Here is a 24,467-nt window from a genome sequence, read left to right as displayed (position 1 = left end):
TTTTATCTGCCCATCTGAGTCAGGACTCTTAATTTTATTCATTCTTTCAAGACTTATTTAATTCTACCTTGTCTTAGCCTCCTAGGGCTGCCGTCACTATGTACCAGGTGGCCCAACACCACAGACGTTTATTCGCTCACGGTTCTGGGGCTCGAAGTCCAAAATCAGCATCAGCAGGGCCGCGTTCTCTCTGAAGGCTCTGGGGAGGGTCTGTCCCAGGTCCCTCTCGTAGCTTCAGGTGCTTGCTGGAAACTCCCGGTGGCCTTTGGCTTAGAGATGCATCCTTCCGGTGTGTGCCACTGTTGTCACTTGGCTTCTCCTCTGTCGCTGTCATCACCTGGCCATCTCCTCCCTGGGTTTCTCTCCCTCTCCTTTACTTAGGAGGATACCAGTTGTGTTGGATGCAGGGCCCACCCTTCTCCAGTGAGAAACCCAGAGAGAAACCCAGGGAGGAGATGGCCAGGTGATGTGACCCCAGCTTAGCTGACATCATCCCTGCATCATTACATCCCTGCATCTGCCAAGAACCTACTCCCAGGTAAGGTCGGAGTTACAAGTACTGGGAGTCAGGATGTCACCTTGTCACCTCGGGAGACACAATTCAACTCACGATGTATTCTCTCCAAGAAAAAAAAAATCTCAGGAGTTCCTCTTGTGGCTCATTGGGTTGATAACCCGACTAGTATCCCTGAGGATGTGGGTTCGATCCCTGGCCTTGCTTGGTGGGTTAAGGCCCCGGCGTTGCAGCACAGGGGGAAGTGGGGGGCACTGGTTTCCAGCGGAAGAACAATGGGAAGTGGGGAAGGAACACAGAACACCGTCTTTATGGGACTGTGAAGTGATAGCCTAAAGTGGTGGGGTCCAGGCGCGTGGGTAAGTGGGGCCAGGTCGGGGAGCAACGGGAGGTAGATGCTTGCAGCTTCGATGCAGCTGGGGGACATGAGCCAGCATCCCCGCGAGTCACATCCAGGGGCTGCCTGGCCCAGGCACTGGTGGCAGCCAGTCGCTTCCATCTTCGAGTCAGTTCTCTCACTTGACAGCGACGAAAGAGAAGGAATGCTGCTGCTTCTGAGTTCCTTCGTTCACCGGCTTGTAACCCACCCAGCAGACTCGGAGGTCCTCACACGTCTTCTGCACCTGGCTGGAGTTCGTACCCTATGGGGCTCGGAAGGCCGTCTGGCCTCTGTCATGTCAGCTCGACTTCACTTGGTGCGGTGACGGCAGTCTTATGACTCATCTCTTGCCCGGGGTTGCTTTTGAGACCACAGGGACCACAGAGCCCGCGTCGCCTCTCTGGCCACTTACAGAAACTCTTTTCCAAGCCTGTCGCACACAGCGAACGTCTCCCAGGTCAGCGATCCCCCTTCCTCGCCACGGGTCTCAGTGACGTCATTTTGCTTCCCTTCCCCAGACGTTTCCAAGGCTGCTCTGCTGAGGATGCTTGTGTCCCAGCAGACGTTGTCACTGACGAGGTTGCCAGGGAAAGACCCCTTCTGAACCTGTGACAAGTATCCACAACCCCGTGGCTGATGTTTGTCCCAGCCCAGGTCTGGTGGCGAAGCTCTCAAGGGCTAAGCAATGGACGTTTTCTAAGCTGTGTCTCCTGACCCAAGATCCTGCAACTTGGCAAACCCACACATTAAGCCACCGGCTCAGGAATCCCACAGGGAGTGCAGGACAGCCCCGGTTGTTCCCTGGAACCTGGCCCCAATCCCATCAGGCTCCTTGAAATTCTCCCCCCTACGTTGGCGTGGAAGCCTTGCTTACTGGGCCTGGGGTCCTCCTGCGCTGACTTGAGGAGGAAGATTTAAGACAGAAGCTTGAACAAGCTTTTCCTGTCCCCAGGCACGCCCCGGATGCTTCTCTGGGTTTCCTTTTCTTGGGTAGAAACCCTACCTGGATTTGCAAAGGACCCGGGGCTCTTTGTCACCCAAGATCCCTCAGGGGCCCACGGGGAAGGTAATTGTTTGGAAAGTGTTGCCTGTGAGACAGTTCTTTTTTTGATTCTCTGCCCCCGCCCCTGGTATCCTTGGGCCTCTGCCAGGCCGCCTCACAGCATTTTCACTTGACAAATGGGAGGTCTCTCCTCCTGAACCGGGGGAGTGTTTCTTGTACCGACGGTGGAGTTGGAAAAATCCAAAATCTCAAGCCTAGCTCTACCCCTGCGTTTATCGTGTCAGACACCTCAAACGCAGATGTCACCTCCCCAGCGACTTTCACATGGATTGGAAAAGCCAGAAAGAAATGAGAGTCACTCATCATAACCATCTCTTCAGACTTTTTTTTTTTTTTTTTGTATTTTCTAGGGCTGCACCTGCAGCATATGGAGATTCCCAGGCTAGGAGTTGAATCGGAGCTACAGCTGCCGGCCTACTCCACAGCCACAGCAACACCAGATCCTTAACCCGTGAGCTGTGGTGTAGGTTGCAGATTCAGCTCAGATCCCGAGTTGCTGTGGCTGTGGTGTAGGCCAGCGGCTCCAGCTCCGATTCGACCCCTAGCCTGGGAACCTCCATATGCCGTGGGAGCGGCCCAAGAAATGGCCAAAAGAAAGGGCTGTACCTCTTGGCTTCGATGTGAAGACGGAGAAAAAGAGTAGCCTTTCATCCCATGTCCACTGCCAGTCCTGGCCACCAGGGGCGAGTCACACCAAGAGATGGGACAGCCAGGGTGTAGAGCTTGAAGGCCAGACCTGCTGGGGTCAGGAGCTGCTCTTTTAAGTGACAGTGACCTGACCCATTACTAAGTCACATTCACTCAAGTGTCTTAGAATTCGACCCAATCAGACTTGTGAGTCTTCCTCCCTGAGGATGGGAGGGAAGAACTACAAGAGGTCAAGTTGAGGAGCTCCCGTCGTGGCGCAGTGGTTAACGAATCCCATTGGGAACCATGGGGTTGCGGGTTCCGTCCCTGGCCTTGCTCAGTGGGTTAAGGATCCGGCGTTGCTGTGAGCTGTGGTGTAGGTCGAAGACTCGGCTCAGATCCGGCGTTGCTGTGAGCTGTGGTGTAGGTCGAAGACTCGGCTCAGATCCTGCATTGCTGTGGCTCTGGCGTAGGCCGGCGGCTACAGCTCCGATTCGACCCCTAGCCTGGGAACCTCCATATGCCGTGGGAGCGGCCCAAGAAATGGCAAAAAGACCAAAAAAAAAAAAAAAAGTTCAAGTTGAAAACTCCCGGGGAAGGGCTCTGATGGGCTCAGCTTTGATCACACAGAGGAGACAAGCCAAGAGAACCCCTGGATGCCCACCTGCCTAGAGAATTCCGGGGGCATCCATGATACCTACTTACTCATTTTTAAGATGCCGTGACATGATGTGAAATACTTACTTGGCCTCTGCCCACACGTCCAAGCACAGAGCTCCTAAAACCCTTGGAATCTCCAGAATGAGAAAATGCATTGACTTGTATGCTAACGGATGGCTGCTGGCTGGCATATACTCTACGTGTGGGGGTTTGTCTTGAAGCAGTGTCTTCTTAGAAAGCACCTTCCAGTGTTAATTTCTGCCATGGCGCAAAGTGATTCAGGTTTGTTTGTGTGTGTGTGTGCCCATATATGCATATGATGTCACACACATATATACACACCTACACTCGATTAAAATATTCGTCTCCGTTACGGTTTCTCATACGACACTGAATACAATTCTCGGGGCGGTGCAGTGGTTTATCCCGCCGTGTGTGATATTTACACCCGCCAACCCCCACCCCCCCCTTCGCCTCTCCCCCAACCCCCTCCCCTTGGCAACCCCAAGTCCGTTCCCCTTCTCCGAGAGTCTGTTTCTGTTCCGTGGGTAGTTTCATGTGGGTCATATTTATTCCACACGTATGTGACATCATGTGGCCTTTACCTCCTGCCTTCAGAGAGGCTCAGGCTCTGGCGCGGCAGCTCCCCGGTGGGCCCGCCTTGGGGGGGCACCTTCTCTGAGCCTTGGTTCCCCAGCTACAGACCCAGGGTCCTTCTGGAGTTGGTGGGAGGCTCCAAAGCTCCCGACGCGGGTGCTCAGCAGAGGGAAGTGGTGACAGTCACACTGGCCCAGAGCTGGAGCAGGCCTCGTGCCAGGATTTGTGGTTTGTAGGGTTTTCTTCGTCTTTTTAGGGCCGCACCCGCGGCATATGGAGGTTCCCAGGCTAGGGGTCGAATCGGAGCTGTAGCCGCCGGCCTCCACCACAGCCACAGCCACGCAGAATCCAAGCCTCTTCTGCCACCTACACCACAGCTCACGGCAACGCCAGATCCTTAACCCACGGAGCAAGGCCAGGGATCGAACCCACGTCCTCATGGATGCTAGTCGGGTTCCTAACCACTGAGGTACGACGGGAACACCCCACCCCACCCCCTTTTTTTTTTTAATTTGGGTTTTGTTGCATCTCCAAACTGAGCCTGGAAGAGGCTGAGGTTCTGTGCCAGGGAGCAGCTACGTGTAGAGCGATGGGGGGTGGGCTAAGTCACTCTAGAAGCTTCTCTTCTTAAGATGCCTGACCTCGGGAATCTTCCTCCTCTGCTCCTCTCTCTCTTCCCCACGTTCTGGCCTCCCTCCTTTAATGGCTACACTGGCCACATATGGAAGTTCCAGGCCGGGGATCAAATCCCAGCTGCAGCTGTGACAATGCCAGATCCTTTAACCCACTTACTTGCATGAGGCTGGGGATCGAACCCACACCTATGCAGCGACCCTAGAGGCTGCTGGTCAGATTCTTAACCTACTGCACCTGGGTGGGAACTCTGCCCCCGCCCCCCCACACACACACCTTTTCCTTTTCTTTAAATGCCCAAAGTTGCTGCCGTTTCCTAAGGACCCGGCTAAGCGAGTCAGGCCGTGTGAGCGCAGGCACTGGGCAGGATTAAGGGAGGATTAGGGCCCTTTGTCAGTGTCTCCTCCCGCCTCTGCAGAGACCAGACCTGAAGGATCGCTAAAGAATCCCTGGCAAACAGCTTTCCCGGGGGCCTTGTTTGGATGGCCTCGTGCTGGGCGTTGCTCCACCGTGTACAGCCTTCCTGGAAGTGAGCGAGGGCTTCTGAACTCGTTGGGGTGAGTCTCTATTCTGGGGCCAAGTCGACTCATCTCTGGAGCCAGTTGCTTCAGACCCCAGAGACAAGCCACGTCCTGCCAGGAGACGTCTGCTCCCCGCTTCCAGTGCCCAAGGGTGTGTGCGGCACCACGGGCAGCCCGCCTGCTCCTCGCTGGACCCCTTCTTCTGTCCTTCCTTCCTCCCTCCCTCCCTCCTGGCTGATGGAGGAAACACCCAACCTTCTCACCTGACATGAGGCCCGTCCCCCACCTGCTCCAGGCCCCGCCCTCTGTGACCTGCAGCATTTCAAGTCTTCAGTTGTTCTCTCCCTCTCCTGAATCGCCCATCTCTCTCTCCCCTGCATCTGGTCAGCCTGTCGAACTGCCTCCTTATTAAAACAAGGACAAGGGAGTTTCCTGGTGGTCTAGTGGTTAGGACTTGGCGCTTTCACTGCTGCAGCCCAGGTTCAAGCCCTGGGCTGGGAACTGAGATCCCGCATCAAGCCACTGCATCCCATGGCCAAAAAAATAGAGAACGAAACTAGGAGTTCCCACTGTGGCACAGTGGGATCAGCGGCGACTTGGGAGGGCTGGGACACAGGTTCAATCCCCGGCTCAGCACAGTGGGTTAAGCATCTCGTGTTGCTGCAGCTGCAGCTTAGGTTGCAACTCTGGCTTGGATCTGATCCCTGGTCCAGGAACTCCATATGCTGAGGGGCAACCAAAAAAAACCTAAAAAAAAAAAACAAATTAAAAAAAAACAAAAGGGAGTTCCCATTGTGGCTCAGCAGAAGTGAATCCGACCAGGATCCATGAAGATGTGGGTTTGATCCCTGGCCTTGCTCAGTAGGTCAGGGATCCTGTGTTGCTGTGGCTGTGGTGTAGGCTGAATTCGACCCCTAGCCTGGGAACTTCCATATGCTGCGGTGCGGCCCTAAAAACAAAAACAAAAACAATCCCGAAGAACAAAACTCTCTGACCTCTGCCTGCCCCACAAGTGTCCACCCTTCATCTGCTTTCCTTCAGGGTCAGACTCCCTGCACTCACTCTCCCGCTTCCTCAGTCCCCCCAGGCACCAGGGCCTCCCCAGCTTCTCTCTTGCCGAGGGCACCACGTCTACCATGCAGTCACATCCTCATGTTAGAGGCTCCTTAGCCGTCCTCAGCGGACCACTTTCCCCTTCCAGAAGCTCTCTCCCGGCTCCCTTCCCTGACACACCTTGCTCTTCCTGCCCCTCCTGGCCTCCTCCTCCACCTCCAGCCTCGGCCCCCCTCCTTCTGCCCTCCAGATGCGGGGTCCACACAGATGGCCCGGGCCCTCTTCCCAGCTGGCCTCTCCCAGGGTGTCCCTCCATCCCTGTGACTCTCAACCTGACCTCGTGGCTGATCACCCACACTTACCTCGGGCTGGCTGTCACCTCACGAGGCGACTGCCTGCCCAACACCCCCATGTGAGCCTCTCTGGGGCGGTCCACGTGAGTTCTGAATGACACCGCCCATTCTCTGCCACCTCTGTCTCCTCCCCCAGGCGTCCTCAGCTCCAGAAGTGGTGCCCAGATGCCCGAGCTGTGGCCTCCCGTCCTGCTTCCCCCTCAGCCCTCCCACCCAATCGGCCACCAGCCTTCAGCGCTGACCCTTACCTTCCTCCTCGCTTTGCCACCCTAGCCAGGCCACCACCAGCTCCCTCCAGGATGAGGCAAGAATTTCCTGTATGATCTCCCGTCCTTGGGATCTTTCTAGAACGAAAGTCCAATCAGGTCAGTCTCTGCTTGCAACCATTCCATGCTCCCAGGCCTCTGAGGGGACATCTAACCTCCCAAACTCGGTTTCCAGAACACTTCAGAGACTAGCCCCCCTGACCCGCCCCGCAGTGACCCTGCTGCCACCCCTGGGGGGCACGCTGTGTCCCAGGTATGCTGTGGGCTCTCCACCTCCAGAAGGTTCTTTCCACTCCACTCTGTGTGGGCCATGTTCCCCTACCTACCTCTCATCCCCGTTTACTCCTACTCATCCTTCTGTCCTTTGCTTGACTTAGATGTCACTCTCTCCAGGAAGCCCTCCCTGACTCATCCTCCCCAAACAAAACAAAATCAAACTGGACCAAAAAACTGAGTCATAAGCTCCTTTCTTGCCTGAGGAGGGATCAAGAAAGCTGTGTGTGCTTAACAATCACACCGGCGTTTGCCTTCTTCTTTACGGGCTAACAGAAGTGGAGTAAGGATAGCATCTAAATATAAATAACTGCAGGAGTTCCCATCATGGTGCAGTGGTTAACGAATCCAACTAGGAACCATGAGGTTGCAAGATTGATCCCTGGCCTTGCTCAGTGGGTTAAGGATCTGGTGTTGCCGTGAGCTGTGGTGTAGGTTGCAGACGCGGCTCAGATCTGGCATTGCTGTGGCTTTGGCATAGGCTGGCGTCACAGCTTCGATTAGACCCCTAGCCTGGGAACCTCCATATGCCACAAGTGTGGCCCTAGAAAAGGCAAAAAGACAAAAAATAAAATTAAATAAATAAATAACTGCACAGCAACAGAAACACACAAATCTTTCCCTGATTATGTGACTGCTGTGATTAGCTGATTGAGACAGATCATCAGAAAATGAAATACTTAATTGGGTTTTCTAGCAACTGTGTTTGTTTCCTTTCCAAATAGGTGGTCAGCTATTCCAGCAACGGATTATAGACTTGGCTTCTGCCTTTCACATCTTAAATCATCACTCCACCTTCTAGAACAGTGAACATACCTTTGGCTAACTTCGTTCATTCATATTGTAATTATCATTATTGTCTCTTAGGATGGATAAAGGGCAGTCACGGAGGTATAAGCTGGTGGCAGCGATTTTTTGACCTTGCTTGGCCTCACTATTGGTTGTATTCCAAGCACCGGGCACCTGGTAGGGGCTGGATCAGTGCTTAAGAATGAATGAATGAATACAATCACTTCCAAACCATCCTGGGTTTCATATTCTTGGCCTCCAGTGGTTAATCAGCACACACACAAGACCAGGCATGGCTTTCGCTCTCGGGATCATGGAACCACAGAACGGCAGGATGGCAGGGTGTCCCTCCCCTGAATGTGACAGTTGAGCTGGCTGAGCTGTGACACTGAGCAACTGGCCAGATGGAGGACAGCGCTGGGGGAGGGTGCAGGGTCAGGTCATACAGGGCTTGCGGCTTTATCCTGAGGACGGTGAGAAGCCCTAGGGGAATTAAACACATCACCTGATCTGATTTCCTTTTTGTTTGCTTTGCTTTTTTAAAGATCCCTGCAAATCTCTGGAAAACCGGATCCAGGACCAGAGAAAGTGAGGGATGAGAGTGTAAACACGCAATTGTGACACCAAAGGAACGTTTCCCCACCCTTAAGGCTCATGCCCAGAGGTAGATCGCCATCTTGTGGTCAAATCTAGGAACTGCCTCCTCCCAGCCTAGTTTCCAGGGCTCCCCGCAGGGGTGGGGCCGGGATTTGGACCCCAGAGACTTGTCCTAACAGAGTCTGAGGATCTAAAGGCCTATGTGCAAGTCCTGGTTAGACCACCCCTGGCTGTATGACCAAAGAGGATTCATGTTTCTTATCTGAATCGTGCAGAAAGTATGCTCTCTTGCCTCTGGGTAAAGACACAACTAGAAATGAGATTGCCTTTGTCACAGGCTTTGTAAACTCTCCTGTGTGTGCTTGATGGGTATTGCATTTTGGAGGGTGAAATAAGAACATCTGTCTTCAGTGTTACTTTAAAACAAGAACATAAGGAGTTCCTGTTGTGGCGCAGTGGAAACGAATCCGACTATGAACCATGAGATTTCAGGTTCGATCCCTGGCCTCCCTCAGTGGGTTAAGGATCCAGCATTGCCGTGAGCTGTGGTGTAGGTTGCAGATGTGGCTCAAATCCTGCATTGCTGTGGCTGTGGTGTAGGCCGGCAGCTGTAGCTCCAATTAGACCCCTAGCCTGGGAACCTCCATATGCCACGGATGTGGCCCTGAAAAGCAAAAAAAAAAAAAAAAAAAAGGAAAAGGAAGATGCCTGAGTGGCTGGGATATCTGGCACTGGAAGGCTTTGGGTGTCATTCAGTGTGACCTCCTTATTTCAAAAGGAAGAAACTGAGGCTCGGGGAGAAAACCAAAGCCAAGGACTTTTCAAGGTTCATATTGTTGGACTCTGCCGCTGCTTCTTGGTTCCACAGTGAGTGGAAAACTATCTTCTGGCCAGGACCCTGGGTGGGCAGAAGGTCCCAGGGGTCCTGCAGAATGGGGTTCAGAAACGGGGACAGTGAGGACGAAGGTCATGCACCCGGCGAACCTGGGGGCGGGTTGGGTGCTCCGGGTTCCGTGGAGATGTGGCCCCAAACCCCTTCCCTGGACAGAAGAGGGATCTGAGATGCAGGAGGGGGCGGAGCCGCGCCCCACCCTCGGGCAGGCAGCCTTTGCAGCGTCGGTTCCACCCCAGCTCACCGTGCGGCGGCAGGGGTGGGGGGCTTTGTCAGATTCTGACCAAATGCCTATTTCCAGAGGGATCACCGAGCTGGGCGCTTTACAGCCTCATTCTTCTGCTGAATCTTCCCAGCAGCCCTGCAAACGCAAAAGGGTTTCCTGGCATTTGGCAGAGGAGGAGACGGGACTCGGGGTGATGGTGTGAAGCAGGGTGCGGGGCGGGGGGCGCGTCCAGAGGCGACCCGGTCTCTGCTCCACTCTGAAAACGGAGTTCATGACCCCTCACGTGGCCTTGAGCGCTCCCGGGTCGGGGGAGGCTGTGTGAAGAGGGCTGATGTCTCCTAGGAGTTTACTTAGATCAAACCACTTAACCCTACTCAGCGCTTTGTTAAAAGAAAAAAAAAAAAGGAAAGAAAGAAAGAAACAGATTGCAAAGTGGCAGGTGTTTCCCACCTCCTGATGCACAGTGGCACTTTCCTTCCTCCACTGGTCCCACCCAGCCCTCAGCTTCTCCTCACCCCCACCTGCTTTAGGACCCGGATGAAGGAAGCCCCCCAAGATTGGAAGGAAACGAGAGTTCGATCCCTGGCCTCACTCAGTGGGTTAAGGATCCCGCATTACCCTGAGCTGTGGTGTAGGTCGCAGATGCTGCTCGGATCCCACATTGCTGTGGTATAGGCTGGCAGTTAGCAGCTCTGATTCAAGCCTAGCCTGGGAACCTCCATACGCCAAGGGTGTGGCCCTAAAATAGGGGGAGAAAAGGGAAAGGAAAGAAGCATGACTGCCTCTGGGGGATTCCTCCTACCTCCCACCCCTCCTTAAAAGTACATGGTGGGAGAATAGGGGTATCCCTTGCTGGAAGTACCCCAGCTCCCTCAGGGGTGATGGCAACCCCATCTATGGAGAACAAAACTCTGCCCCAGAGGTTCTGGGAGAACCAGGGGAGTGGGTGGAGCAGCTACCCCCTGAGGCTTCTTGGGCCTGAACCCCTAACAGAGGCAGGTCCCAAGCCCAGTGTAGGGCTGGTGGCTGCAGCTATGATTTGACCCCTAGCCTGGGAACGGCCATATGCCACAGGTGCAGCCCTAAAAATCAGAAAAAACCACTGAATAAAATAGGAATCCTTGAATTCACACTGACATAAATTTACAAATGAATAGATAGGAGTTCCCATTGTGGCACAGTGGGTTAAGAATCCAAATGCAGCCGGCTTCAGATGATGCGGAGGCATGGCTTCAATCCTCAGCCCAGCACAGTGGGTTAAAGGATCCGGTGTTGCCACAGCCGCGACTCCAATTCCATCTCTGGCCCTGGAACTTCCGTGTGCCATGGGTATGGCCATTAAAAAAAAAAAAAAAAAAAGAATAGACAGTGAGGAAAAGAGAAAGTTCTTCCTTCCAGAGACAAGAAACATCCATGGATGCTAAAACGAGTGAGCGAAAGTAGGATAGGAATGGGAAATTAAACATCTCTCCCTGAAAGGCTTATTAAATACAAAATTAAATACAAAAGAGGAAAGGTCACTTTGCTGTGGAAAAACTCCGCCAAAGCCATCTCAGTCAAGAGGTGAGTCATGGGTCAAGTTGAAAAGATGTGCAGCCTGATAGGAGACGCGAGGGGAGCACAGGACCTGCTGTGGGATTCCGGGCAAACATGTGACCGGGGTCTCATCTTAGGAAACCTCAGGGGAACGCAAATTGAGGATCATTCCACCAACTGCTTGTCCTGTAATCTCCAAGAAGGTCAAGGTCATGAGAGTTGAGGAAAGACTGAAGAAGTTCTCCAAACGGTAGAGGCTGGAGCGATGCTGTGTGCAAAGTGCAATCACCATTGGACCCTTCGCTATAAACGGCATTATTATTAGGATAATTGGCAAAAGTCTGAACGAAAAGTATAGAGGAGCACTTGAGTATTCCTGCAAGTTGTCTATAAGTTGGACTTTGTTTCAAAACAAAAAATATATATATATATAAAATTATCTTTTATACATATAAGGTCTTATGTATATGATTCATATACATATATGAATTAGAGTGTATTCCAGAAATTCACAATGGCCAATTAGAAAAATGTATGAATGTAATTAACCTCATTAACAAGGGAAAAAACCCACGAATGCAGACAATCCATTGATGAAATCCCATGCCCTTTCGTGGTTAAAATAACAGCAAAACCTGTTGACAAACATCTTGAATTAAGCATTATTCTTTTTATTTTATTATGGAAATTTTTGTAGATACATACCAGGAGGGAAAAATAAAATAAACCTCCAGGTACCTATGACTGAGCTTCAACAGTCATTAAAAATTGCCCGTTCTGGAGTTCCTGTCGTGGCACAGTGGTTAACGAGTCCGACTAGGAACCATGAGGTTGCGGGTTCGATCCCTGGCCTTGCTCAGTGGGTTAAGTATCTGGCATTGCCGTGAGCTGTGGTGTAGGTTGCAGATGCAGCTTGGATCCCGCGTTGCTGTGGCTGTGGTGTAGGCTGGCAGCTGTAGCTCTGACTGGACCCCTAGCCTGGGAACCTCCATAGGCTGCCGGTAACACCCTAGAAAAGATAAAAACAAAACAAAAAAACAACAACGACAAAAAAAACAAGATCGAGCTGCCCTCTGTCAACACTTCTTTTCACCATGCGGTTGCAGTCAGACCAGTGCAAGAAGGAAAGAAAAGTCATGAGGGCTATAAAGGCAGGAACAACACGTTTTTTTTGTTCTCAGACAATATGTCTTTCTCAGCAGAAAATTTAAGAGAATATGCAGATAAATGAAGAAATCCGATAAGAAAAGTCATCATTTGTATCCTATTGGGTACAAGCTTTATAGGAAAAAATAATCACTGGAGTGCTAATGACCAGAAATGAAGAATTAGAACCTGTAACTAAAATAAAGATACGAGGAGTTACCTGGTGGTGCAGCAGGTTAAAGGACCTGGCATTAGGCGTTCCTGTCGTGGCTCAGCGGAGACAAATCTGACTAGTATCCGTGAGGTTGCAGGTTCAGTCCCTGGCCTCGCTCAGTGGGTTAAGGATCCGGCGTTGCTCTGAGCTGAGATGTAGGTCGCAGACACGGCTTGGATCTGGCGTGGCTGTGGCTGTGGCGTAGGCCAGCAGCAACGGCTCCCATTCGACCCCTAGCCTCGGAACCTCCATCTGCCATATTCAGATGAAATCTAGCAAAAGATGTGTAAAATCTTTATAAAGAAAAGTATAAAACTTGGAGTTCCCTGGTGGCCTAGTGGTTAAAGGATCCAGTGTTGTCAGTGCTGTGGCATGGATTTGATCCCTGGCCTAGGAACTTCCACACACCATGGGCATGGGCAAAAAAAGAAAAAAGAAAAGAAAAAAAAGGGGAGGGGGAGATGGGGGGCCTGGGGGCCTGGGACCGGCATGCACACACTGAGGGCTATGGAATGACTGGCCATTGGGGACCTGCTGCACAGCGCAGAGAACTCTCCCCAGCATTCTGTGACCGTCTATGTGGGAAAAGAATCTGAAAGAGAATGGACGTGTGTACAGGTGTGACAGAATCGCTTTGTCGTCCAGGAGAAATGGTCACAACCCCTCAAATCAGCTCTACTTCAATAAAACTTTAAAACATGGGGAAGAAAAGAAAAGCATAAAACTTGACCCAGGGGCACCAGTAAGGCTTAAATCAATGGGAAAATATGACGGCGCTGGCTCAGCAGTGAGTTCATTTGCTTGACTGGACTTCATTTCCCACACAGTCCCCTTGCCTGTATGTTTGTGGCTGCGGTGGCCCTAGAGAATCTGCTTCAAGGCCAGGCGGGACGCAGCAGCCGTATGGTTTTACTGCTCGTACAGTTGGGAGCCTCTGTAGCTCATGCACCTTGTCACTAACCTGCTGACTGATGCCCCAGCCCCCGCCACTGCCGTACTCTGGGAGGGGCTCCGCCAGCTCTGTGTGGGCTTCTCTGCTTACAGGTCCCCACTGGACTCGGACTCCCCAGAGGCCAGGGACCGCCTTGATTTTCCCCCAGGTGTCCAGCAGCAGGGCCCCTGGTCTTGGGCACAGCCCCCTGCACGCAGTGGGCTTTTGGAATTGCCGGTAACTGAGCACCCAGCGTGGGCTCTGTGTTGGATCACTGTTCCAGGCGTGGTTCTGGCTCATAGAGTCCGCAGAGCTCCAGTTCTAGACCAGTGGTTCTCAAAGTGTGGTCCCAAGACCAGCAGCATCAGATTTCCTCCCCACCCCCCCACCTACTGAGTCAAAATCGGAACCTCAGGGGTCTGCCCAGCGACCCACCTTCTAACAGTCCCCCCAGGCGGTTCTGATACACATTAACGACTGAGAATAGCATTGAGAACGCTGGAGTTGGAGAGTTTGGAAGATCCCCAATTAGGGCAAATGGGTTCATTCCCCGCAGGAAGAAGGGAGAGACTTCTCTGAGGCCCATTGTCATCCCAGAGGGATCCGTCACCCACCGGGGGGAGCTGAACCCGCTGAGAGTGCATTAAGGCTCAAGTGAGGTTTTTCCCATTTTGAATCTCTGCTTTATTCATTTATTTTTATTTTTCCGGATGGGACTTCATATGATTTGCTGGATCACCACTTCTTCTCTCACAGATAGGAAAGTGATACCCTTTATCACATACCAAATCTACGTGTGCTTTTAGCTGTTCTCTATTTGCATTTTTAATCTTTGCATCTATTGAATTTTTAATCGTTGAGCGAGAATCATGCAATCGTTGCAGGACACAAATTACTTTGTTTTCAGAAAAATCTTTTCTTCAGAATTATGTCAAAAATAAGTATCATTGGCGTTCCCTGGTGGCTCAGTGGGTTAAAGATCCAGCATTGTCACTGCTGTGGCTTGGGTGGCTGCCATGGTGTGGGTTCAATCCCTGGTGCAGGGATCTCTGCATGACATGGGCGCTACCAAAAAAAAAAAAATTGTTTGACAACATAGAAATAACACTCATAATTTCCCACGCCTCCAGTCACCCAATCTCAGCCCCCCACCCCAGGTGGAGGTCTGGGTTAGGGTTCCCGGGAGGATTCAGGAGCAGAGGTGCCAGCATTTCAGAGATAGAGTGTCCAGCCTGGGGACCAGGAATGGGGAGGTTTGCACCTTTCTGGGTGGTCCTGACCCTCTTCTTGGGGGGGGGGGGGGTCCTCCTGGATTTGACAGGGCATCTCCATCCTCCACCAGTCTTATAGGGACTGGCACGGCCCCCGGTACAGGCGCTGGCTTGACTGCATGCACACGTTTCAGATGTGCGTCCACAGTGTCTGGGAAGCTCATGCATCCCCACTTTGGAAAACAGCGTTAATGCCTAGATTGAATGAGAGGCACACTGTGCGTCCACAGTGTCTGGGAAGCTCATGCATCCCCACTTTGGAAAACAGCGTTAATGCCTAGATTGAATGGGACCACACTTCCTCCGAGAGGAAATAGCGATTGTGGAGGAGGAAACTCAGGCCCAAGGGGCTTCAGCTCCCTCGGGACCCCCACATAAGAGACAAACAGGCAAATCATTTTCGCAAGATATACAACTGGTTGTGCAAATTAAATGAACCGTCAGAAGGATGCGTTATGTACCATTGACACACAGCAGGGGTGTGCCTGAGATGTGCCTGGTTATCCCAGGAACTCATGTTCTCACCTCAGCCCTATCCTGAGAAGAGGACCGAGGCGCAAATCCACAGCTCCTCCACTTCGAAGCTCAGTGCCGAGGTGTGTAAAGCGCCCACTGTGTGCCAGGCATGGCACTAGGCTCATGGCACAATCGCTTTCCTTTTATCAGCAGGTACCCGTCTCATCTTTGTTGTATAAATGGAAAGGCTAAAGCCCACAGAGTTACTAAGTAACTCAGCCCCCATCCCCCAGCCTGGAAGTGGCGGGGGAGGGATTTGAACCCAGGTCATCCAGCTCCAGCCTGTGTTGCGGCCTCACGGCTCTTCTGGGCTGACGGCTGTCACATCTACTCTCTCTTGAATGTTTGGCGTGTTTATTTTATGGCCACAGTAACAAGTTCCCATAAACTCAGTGACTTCAAACAACACGGATTTGTTCTCATTCAGTTCTGGAAGGCAGAGTCTCACATGGGTCCGCAGGGCTGTGTTCCCTCCGGGGACTCCAGGGGAAATCCGTGCCCCCAGCTCCTAGAGGCGCCTGCAGGTCTTGACTCGGGGCCCCTTCCCCACTTCAAAGCCATCGTTCCAGCCTCTGCTTCCATCATCACCTTATGACTCTGATCTGCCTCCCCTCTTTCTAGGGTCCCTGTGATGACACGGGGTCCGCTCGGACAATCCAGGGTAATCGCCCGTCTCAAGATCCTTAATCACCTCCGCTAAGTCCCTTTGTACGGTGTCACCACGTCAGGTGACGTATTCCCAGCTACCAGGGAGTGGGTGTGAGCCTCTGTTGGAAAAGCCATTGGTGTGTCTACCCCATATGCTTATTTCCATTTTGGAGAATAATAATGAAAAACGTGTTTAATGCCTTCCTGGACCTTAATTCCCCCGGTTTCATTCACCAGAAAAACCTGTCGATCGAGCAAGGCTAGGTTCATTAGACCTGCTGCCGTAAAGGACAAACCACTTCAACAGAGGCTGAAATTAGGGGAATTAGGGAATGGTATTTATAGGGTTTTAAGGCCCTGCTTGGATGATTTTAAAGCGGTTTTACAAGGCAGGGAACTGGTTGGAATCAGGGAGTCTCTGACACAACCGCTTCGGAATGATGGGCCCAGGGAGGTGGCGTTTTGAAAGGAGCCCTGATGCAAAATCTTATGTTCCAGAGCAGGTATTTCTTGGAACAAGCAGCAAGTGACTTTGGCCTGATCCTGGTATTGCTTAAGTCAGGGATTAGGTTGGTTTTCGTTCTCACTGATGACAGTCATAATAAGAGTTCCCATTTTTTTGGAAGCTCCTCCTACAGGCCGGGCAGCTTGAATACATTTTGGCAAGTATTTCAGCCTCATCTCAGGATAGCATAATAATCCCCCTCTTGGATTTGGGAGTCAAAAAGTCCTGCGTGAAATTCCTGGCTCCTATTGCCTCTGGGAAGAGGGACGGTTTCCTGTTGTGTAAAGTCAGAATATAACACTCCCTGCTCTGAGGGTTAAGGTGCACGGGCTGTGGCTTGAGCCGCTACACACCTTGCGCCCACGGGAGCAGCGCCACTCAGGCTCGGGGGCCCTCGGTAGGCCAGGGCCAGGCCGCCCCCCCCCAGCATCATTAATACACCTGACCTTCTCTTAGTCTCAGAAGTGTCCTTCTGTGGATGATAAATGACACGGACACCGTTTAAGGCGGGAAGGCAGTGGCTGTTATTCCTACTCTGTAGGTGAAAGGGGGAGGTTCAGAGAAGGCAGGTAATCAGTGGGCAGAACTCACCAAGTTGAAGTTCCTTTTCAGCCCGAGTACTGCCCCCCCCTCCACTGCCACCCCATGCCAGGCTTTGACCATTTTTGTGATGTTTTAATTGCCTCCACATTCCCGGGAGGTCAGGAGCCCCGTGGAAACCAGGTCTGTCTCCTCCACGGTATACCCTGTGCCCAGAACAGCAGGGAGCCCCAGAGTGTCCTCCACAGAGGCCTGTCACTCACACGCAGGTCAGCCGATGGCTGCCTTCCGAATGTTCCAGAAGGGGTGAGACTGTAAGCAGGACAGCTTTCCTCTTCCTGAGACCCAGCCTCTAGGGAGCCGCCCTGAGTCCTGGGAAGGGTGCCCTCCCTCCGTGGGACTTGCTCCCGCCCTCCTCGCAGCCGCCCTGTACGCCCTGTGTGCAGATGCCCGCGAACTGGTGACTAACGGCATTCGTCACACTGCCACCCACGAGGGCTCTGATAACCATCCACCTTCCACAGACACAGGAAGTGGGAGCAGCTGCGCCTGGCACTGGGCTCTCTCAGGTGTGGTTCAGATGCCGGGCTGGAGCCTGACCCCACATGTCCCCATTCAGAGGGATTTTTTCCTGTAATTACCATACTTTGGGCTTGGCCCTCACAAAGATATCGCATCCAAATCAGATGGGATTTCTTGGCTCTGATAAAACAGCGTCTCCTCTTAATCGTAGCAGAGGCAAGGACTGCTTCCTACCTTGCTCTTCCCTACAGTGGAGGAAACTGATGATGCAATAGAACAGAGATATCTGGATTCATGGGCTATATGGTCCCAGCATTAAAAGGGTCAACCACTATGGATGCATTTTAACAAGGCTGACAGGGAGCAGACCCTGTGACTCAGCAGTTTCAATTCCTGGGACCTCGTCTCCAGCAACACCCACCGTCAGGATGTTCCTTTTATCTCTCTTGGTAACAACAGGAAAAACTGGAATAACCTAAGGGTCCCTGAAGCGGGGGGGAAGGGGCTCATCAGGCTGCATCCATACAATGAAATGCCTCCCAGGTGAGGCAAAAGCCCAGGATGACGTCAGAGCCCAAGTCGAGAACAAAGCCCGCGTTAAGTTATGTGTGTTTGCAAATTGATACCCAGATGAGAGCCTAGAAATGCAAATGAGGTAAGTCTGTTGCCTCTTCAGTATTTAAAAAAAAAAAAAATTGTATTCAGGTACGACTGAAGTCATTTACAAAAACACCCAGAGCAATAAAAAACAAGACGGTAGCAACTTGAACGGTGGCCCTGAGCCCTGCCCAGTCCCAGGGAGGTGAATGCTGGGACTAACAGCCCACAGGGTTCCTTGGTAAAGTGAGAGGGTTGTGCCAGAGCTGGGCAGCAGGAGGAGTAAATTATAACTAAAATTTCACCCAGATCCCCCCCCCGCCCCCCGGCCACCGCCACCCAAAGGGCTCAAAGTCGACCCCAACGCTCTTCTGCATCTGACGAAAGGTCTGACAAGGTCAGGGGTCCCATTCTCGGCGCTGCTGACGTTTGGGGCAAAATCCCTCCGGGTCCTGGGGACAGGGGGTGGGCTCCTCTGTCCTGTAGGGTGTTTCGCAGCATCCGTGACCTCCATCCGCTAGGTGCTGTAGTAAACACCCCCTTTCCTCTGCCGTGACAACCAAAAATGGCTCCAGATGTTGCCCAATGTTCCCCGGGGGCTAAGTCACCCCACCCCACCCCTGGCTGGGACCCACCGATCAGGGTTTGGGTCTCCTGAGATCTTCCTGATGGGCAGCTCCGGAGCTGGGGCAATGGCTACGATCACCCCCTCTCACTCTCCAAAACGCCCTGTGGGGGAACCATGCATGTGTCCACCTGGCTCTGACCCTTTGCCCCACAAATGCGCCTATGCTGGTGGCATCACCATCCCGGGGTCTGGCATCCAGTCCCCGAGGGGGATAAAGACGTCAATACTTCCTCATCACTGACACTTGCTCCATCAGATGCGTCTTTAGCTGAATTGCCACCTCACTCTCCTTTCCTGGTCCTCTTGGAGTTCCCAGCTTTTCCTTAAGACCTAAGTAAAAGTAGGAAGTGGGCGGGGAGGGGGGGAGTGGAAAACGCTGTGAAGTAGTTGAATGAAGTTCTGCTGAGAATTTCAACCAGTTCTAAGTTTTTCCACTTTTCTTTTTTTCAGTCTAAGCCCTGCTAGAGAACGCAGTTGCTCTTGGAATTCTGTGAATAAATATACTGAGCGATTGGATGTTTGGGGGGCGGAAGTAATCCCTAGGGATACAGCAGTGGACCAGTGGACAGGGCGCCCAGGTCCTGGGGCTCTTCTTTTGGAGTCAAGGGCAGAGTGGTGTTGATACTGACCAACGGGCATGTGTAAGAAAAATGGCAAAGAAATGAAACACAGCAGATTGTGATAATTCAAAGACCCCTGGGCAGCTTCCCTCATGCTCCCTCCAGCCTAATTCTTTGCCCCGGTCCCTGGCATCTTCAGTGGAATGGAAGCTCCAGGAAGACAGGATTTTTATTCATTTATTTTTTGTCTTTTTAGCACCGCACCTGCGGCATATGGAGGTTCCCAGGCTAGGGGTTGAATCGGAGCTGTAGCCGCTGGCCTACACCACAGCCACTGCAACGCTGGATCCTTAACCCACTGAGCGAGGCCAGGGATCAAACTGCATCCTCATGGCTCCTAATCAGATTCGTTTGTGCTGCACCACAATGGGAACCCTGAGGACAGGATTTTTCGTCTGCTTTTTTTCCCCTCTCATTTCTGATGCCCAGAACAGTGCTGGCCACTTAGTACAGGTGCCACAATATTTATGGAATGAAAGATGGAAAAGAGACAACTCAGAGCAGAGATAGGGAGTCACACGGTGGCAGGACGTGGTGGAGCCCGGCGACAGGGTGGGGTTGGGGGGGGGCAGGTGAGAAGCTGACACGTCTGACTCACCTGCTCTGAGAGGCGACCACCAGTTAGACCTTCTCAGGCGCCGATACCACTGACACGTGTGGAAGCCCAACATACTGCAAAACGAGTCTCTTTTTATTTTTATTATTTTTAAATTGAAATACCGTTGATTTGCCATGTTAATTTGTACTGTACAGCAAAGTGACTCAGGTATTTACATATATATATGTATTTACATAGGCACATATAGACACTCTTTTTTTAAGGTATCCTTGTCCATTACGGTCTATCAGCGAGTCCCTTTTAAAGTCAAGGCTCCCACTTTGGACACTCTTTAGGGGCTTGGCAGTCATTGCTTCTCCTTCCTCCCTTCCCCAAACCTGGAGAGGCTGAGAATGTCCTTCCCATCCTAGAGATGTGCAGATGGTAACACGCTAAGGAGGAGGGGACCCCAAGCCCCCCGCCCCCGACGCTGGAACAGCCCCGGGCAGCGCACGGGCTTGCTCTGCCTCTCGTTGTCTCTGACACTGACCATGACCCTGGCCTGGCAGAGCAGAGCCTGCTGGGGCAGCTGAGGACTAGGAGAGGGCAGGAGGAGGAGAGGCACTCAAGGTGGCAGAGCAGCTCCATCCTCACCTCCACTGGGAGGCTCGGGACAACCCAGAAGCACCACAGACTTGTCGGCATCCCAGGCTGGGCACAGCCGCCTGTGAAACGCTGCCACTCAGGTGGCCTCTGGCTCCCTAATCCTGCTGGGGACCCTAACGCAGACCCCTGGGAGGTGGGACTGGAGAGGGAGGGGAAATGGTGCGCTCGATCTGTTGTTTCAATTTTACCATAAACATGTATCTTTTAGGTAATCACACGGATTGTTCCAATTTTTGACCAAAACGTAAAATAATCTAGTACTGGAAAAGCAGACACCCCAGCCGGAGTTTGATAAATGGCAAAAGATGTCAGTTCCCATCATTGGAGAAAGAATTAATTACTCAAAAAAATTAATCAAAGACACTAAAAAAAAATACATCTTTTTTTAATCCCAAAGGAAGCAGACATAGCCAAGAAGAGAATGTATAATGTGAAGTCATAGCAGAAAGAAAAGAAAAATGGGAGTTCCTGACGTGGCTCAGCGGAAACGAATCTGACTGGTATCCATGGGGATGCAGGTTCGATCCCTGGCCTCGCTCAGTAGTTTAAGGATCTGGCGTTGCCCTGAGCTGTGGTGTAGATCCAAGATGAGGCTTGGATCCTTTGTTGCTGTGGCTCTGGTGTAGGGCAGAGGCTACAGCTCCAATTCAGCCCCTAGCCCGGGGACCTCCATATACCGAGGGTGTGGCCCTAAAAAGACAAAAAAAAAAAAAAGAAAAAAGAAAAATGATGACTTAAACCCCAGGACAATGAAGAAAAAGGCATATGCGTTTCACTACATAAGAATTTCAAACGTGAACTATTTCAAACATGAAGCAAGAAGAAGGGAAGAGTTCCCATCGTGGCTCAGTGGTTAACAAATCCGACTAGGAACCATGAGGTTTCGGGTTTGATCCCTGGCCTCGCTCAGCTCAGTGGGTTAAGGATCCAGTGATGCCATGAGCTGTGGTGTAGGTCACAGACGAGGCTCGGATCCCTCGTTGCTATGGCTGTGGTGTAGGCCGGTGGCTACAGCTCTGATTAGACCCCTAGCCTGGCAACCTCCATATGCTGCAGGTGCGGCCCTATAATAGACAAAAAAAAGAAGAAGAAGAAGGGACAATGAATGCCATGGCCCCTGCTCAGCTCCCTTCTGGTCCGAGGGGACAGCAGGGCAGGTACTGAAGCCCCGGGGGGGCCTCCACAGCCACCCCACTTGTAAACTGTCCTGAATCAGGCCTTTTTCTTCCCCTTTATGTTTCTGTTGCTTTGGGCACAAGGCCTGGCACATAGAGGTTCTTACTGAATTAAGGGAGAGGAAGAGATGGCCTGTGGCTCAGGGCTGCCCTAGTCTGGTGGGGTGGGGGCCCCTAAGGAAAGAGGCAAAGAGGAGCCCCTCCCCCCATGACAAAGGCACTTCCCTGAGACTGAACCTCCTGGGTCTAGAGGAGGAGGCGGGCTGGGCTGGGAGAGGGCAGGGGACAGAGCCGAGGCTTGTGCTAAGGCCATTTCTGTTGGGCTTTTATGCCCTTGCTTGTGTGTTTGGGTCTTGTTTTGTTTTGCTTTGCTTTGCTTTGTCATGCCATAGCATGGGAAAGTTCCTGGGCCAGGGATGGAGCCCAGGCCACAGCAGTGACCCAAGCCATAGCAGTGACAACCCTGGATCCTTAACCCAAAGGAACTCCTTTGTGTTGTTTGTGGGGTTTTTGGGTTGTTGTTTACATTTGATTTTTAATTATAAAAGTAAGGCCAGGGAGTTCCCACTGTGGCTCAGCGGTAACGAACCCAACTAGTATCCGTAGGATCTGGGTTCAATCTCTGGCCATGCTCAGTGTTAAGAATCTGGCATTGCTGTGAGCTATGATGTAGGTCACAGACACGGCTCGGATCCCATGTGGCTATGGCTGTGGTGTAGGCTGGCGGATCCAAATAAATCAATGTACAAGACCACACAAAGACAGAAAATAAAAATAGACAGTATTCATGCTCATGTCATGTCATCCGCCTCCTGATTTTATTTCCTACGATTCTGCACATTTTCAGGTATTTGATCCACAGTTAATTTGCAAGACCACAGGACATCCTCCTGCCATGCCTGGGGTGGCCTCGTATAGAAAGCTGTATTCTAACGTTCCATGGAGGCTCCAGAAAGTGCCTCAGAAAACATCCTGCAGTTGCCCCCCTGCCCCCGAACACCATCCAGCCTCAAATCAGAAATTATGCATTGCATTGGCCAGTTATGTCTCCTTGGTCTAATCTAGAACAGTCTCCCATCCAGTGCCCCCACACACACACCTGGCCAGTGACCCTGACAATGGACCACCCTGTGCTCGTCTCCCTGGTCCCTGGAATGTCTTTCACTCACTCCCTCTCTTGCCTGTAAACTGGAAGTTGGGCTTTCGGGCTTCTTGAGATGCTGACTAAACTTTTTTCAAGCCGTCTTCATAAGTGGAGTTGCCAGAGATAGCAAATAAAAATACAAGATGCAGGAGAGTTCCCGTCGTGGCGCAGCGGAAACAAATCTGAGCAGCATCCATGAGGACACAGGTTCGATCCCTGACCTCGTTCAGTGGGTTAAGGATCCGGTGTTGCCCTGAGCTGTGATGTAGGTGGCAGATGTGGCTCGGATCCCCCGTTGCTGTGGCTGAGGTGCAGGCCGGCAGCTGTAGCTCCAATTCCACCCCTAGCCTGGGAACCTCCATATGCCGCAGGTTCGGCCCTAAAAAGCAAAAAAATAAATAAATAAAAATTTAAAAAATATATGTGTAACTGTGACTCTAGGTGTGTGTGTGACCTAAGAAAAGCTCCCAAAAGACACGAGCCTAAGGAGTCACAGTGGTGACCTGTGCTTGGTGGCACCGTAGGCATTTTTGGTGGTTTCTGTTTCCTTGTGTTGTGTCCTGTCCTTGAGGAACTTGTACCGCGTGCGTAGCCAGGAAGAAGGCTTCGTGTGCAAAAGGCATGTGCGCGATCTCCTAGGAGGCTCTCAGCTGCTCTAGACTCTGTGGGGATGGCCAGTGCCCGGCCGCCTGCGTGCAGGATCGCCTTCCGCTGCAGCGTCTCAGACAGACAGGCAGTGTTTCCCCAGACCCACACCGACCTGCCTGTGGGTTTAAGACGGTGTTTCACAGCAGCGGGCCATCCAATCCCAGTGTTGTGACAGAAAAAAAGAAGACTACGCAAAACACGGCTTGGATCCCGAGCTGCTGTGGCTCTGGTGTCGGCAGCTGCAGCTCCGATTCAACCCCTAGCCTGGGAACTTCTATATGCCTCAGGTGCAGCCCTAAAAAGCCAAAAAAAAGGTGGGGGGGGGGTTGAGTAAGATAACTGGAGAAACTCTTCATATTTAAAATATCAGTAGAGTTTTTGTACCCGAGGAAGTAAGAATTAGACATATAGTTAAAATAATGATATAGCAAAAAAAAAAGCAACAAAAATGATAAGGAATAAAATGAATAAAAGACATGTAATATTTTTTGGAAAGATTTATAATACTTTGCTAAAGAACTTAAAAGAAGTTTTACACAAAGGCCATTTTTCCTCAAAATAATCTCTAACTTCAAGGGAAGCCAATAAAAATATGTTAATGAATTGAACAAAAAACTTGGCATGGGGAGTTCCCTGGTAGCCTGGCAGTTAAGGATCTAGTGTTGTCTCTGCTGTGGCTCAGGTTCGGTCCCTGGCCAAAAAAAAAATTAGAATTCATAAGTTCTATGGATTATAGACTCTGGAGTCTGGATTTTATTTTATTTTATTTTATTGTATGGCTACACCTGTGGCATGTGAAAGTTCCCAGGGCCAGGGATGGAATCTGACTCCAGCCACTGCAATGGCAATGCCAGATCCTTAACCTACTGCACCACAAGGGAACTCCCTGGAGTCTGGATTTTAGACTTTGGGATTTTGTTACTTTGTAAAAGATCAGGAAGAGTCAAGACAATTTTGCAAACTGAAACAAGAAGAACACAGCTTAAAAGATTTTAAACTTCCTCCGAAGCTATGTGCTACGTACAACAGGCAGTATCAGACTAAGGTACGAGACTGGAGGGCCTATGGGAATATGTCTATGACAGGAGTGAAGGAACAGCTTGGTAAAAAGGAAATTTTTTTTTTTTTTTGTCTCTTCTAGGGCTGCACCCGCAGCATATGGAGGTTCCCAGGCTAGGG

Source organism: Phacochoerus africanus, chromosome 3 (genome assembly GCF_016906955.1).
Source record: "Phacochoerus africanus isolate WHEZ1 chromosome 3, ROS_Pafr_v1, whole genome shotgun sequence".
In the NCBI taxonomy this organism is placed as follows: Eukaryota; Metazoa; Chordata; class Mammalia; order Artiodactyla; family Suidae; genus Phacochoerus; species Phacochoerus africanus.
This window is presented reverse-complemented; position numbering follows the sequence as displayed.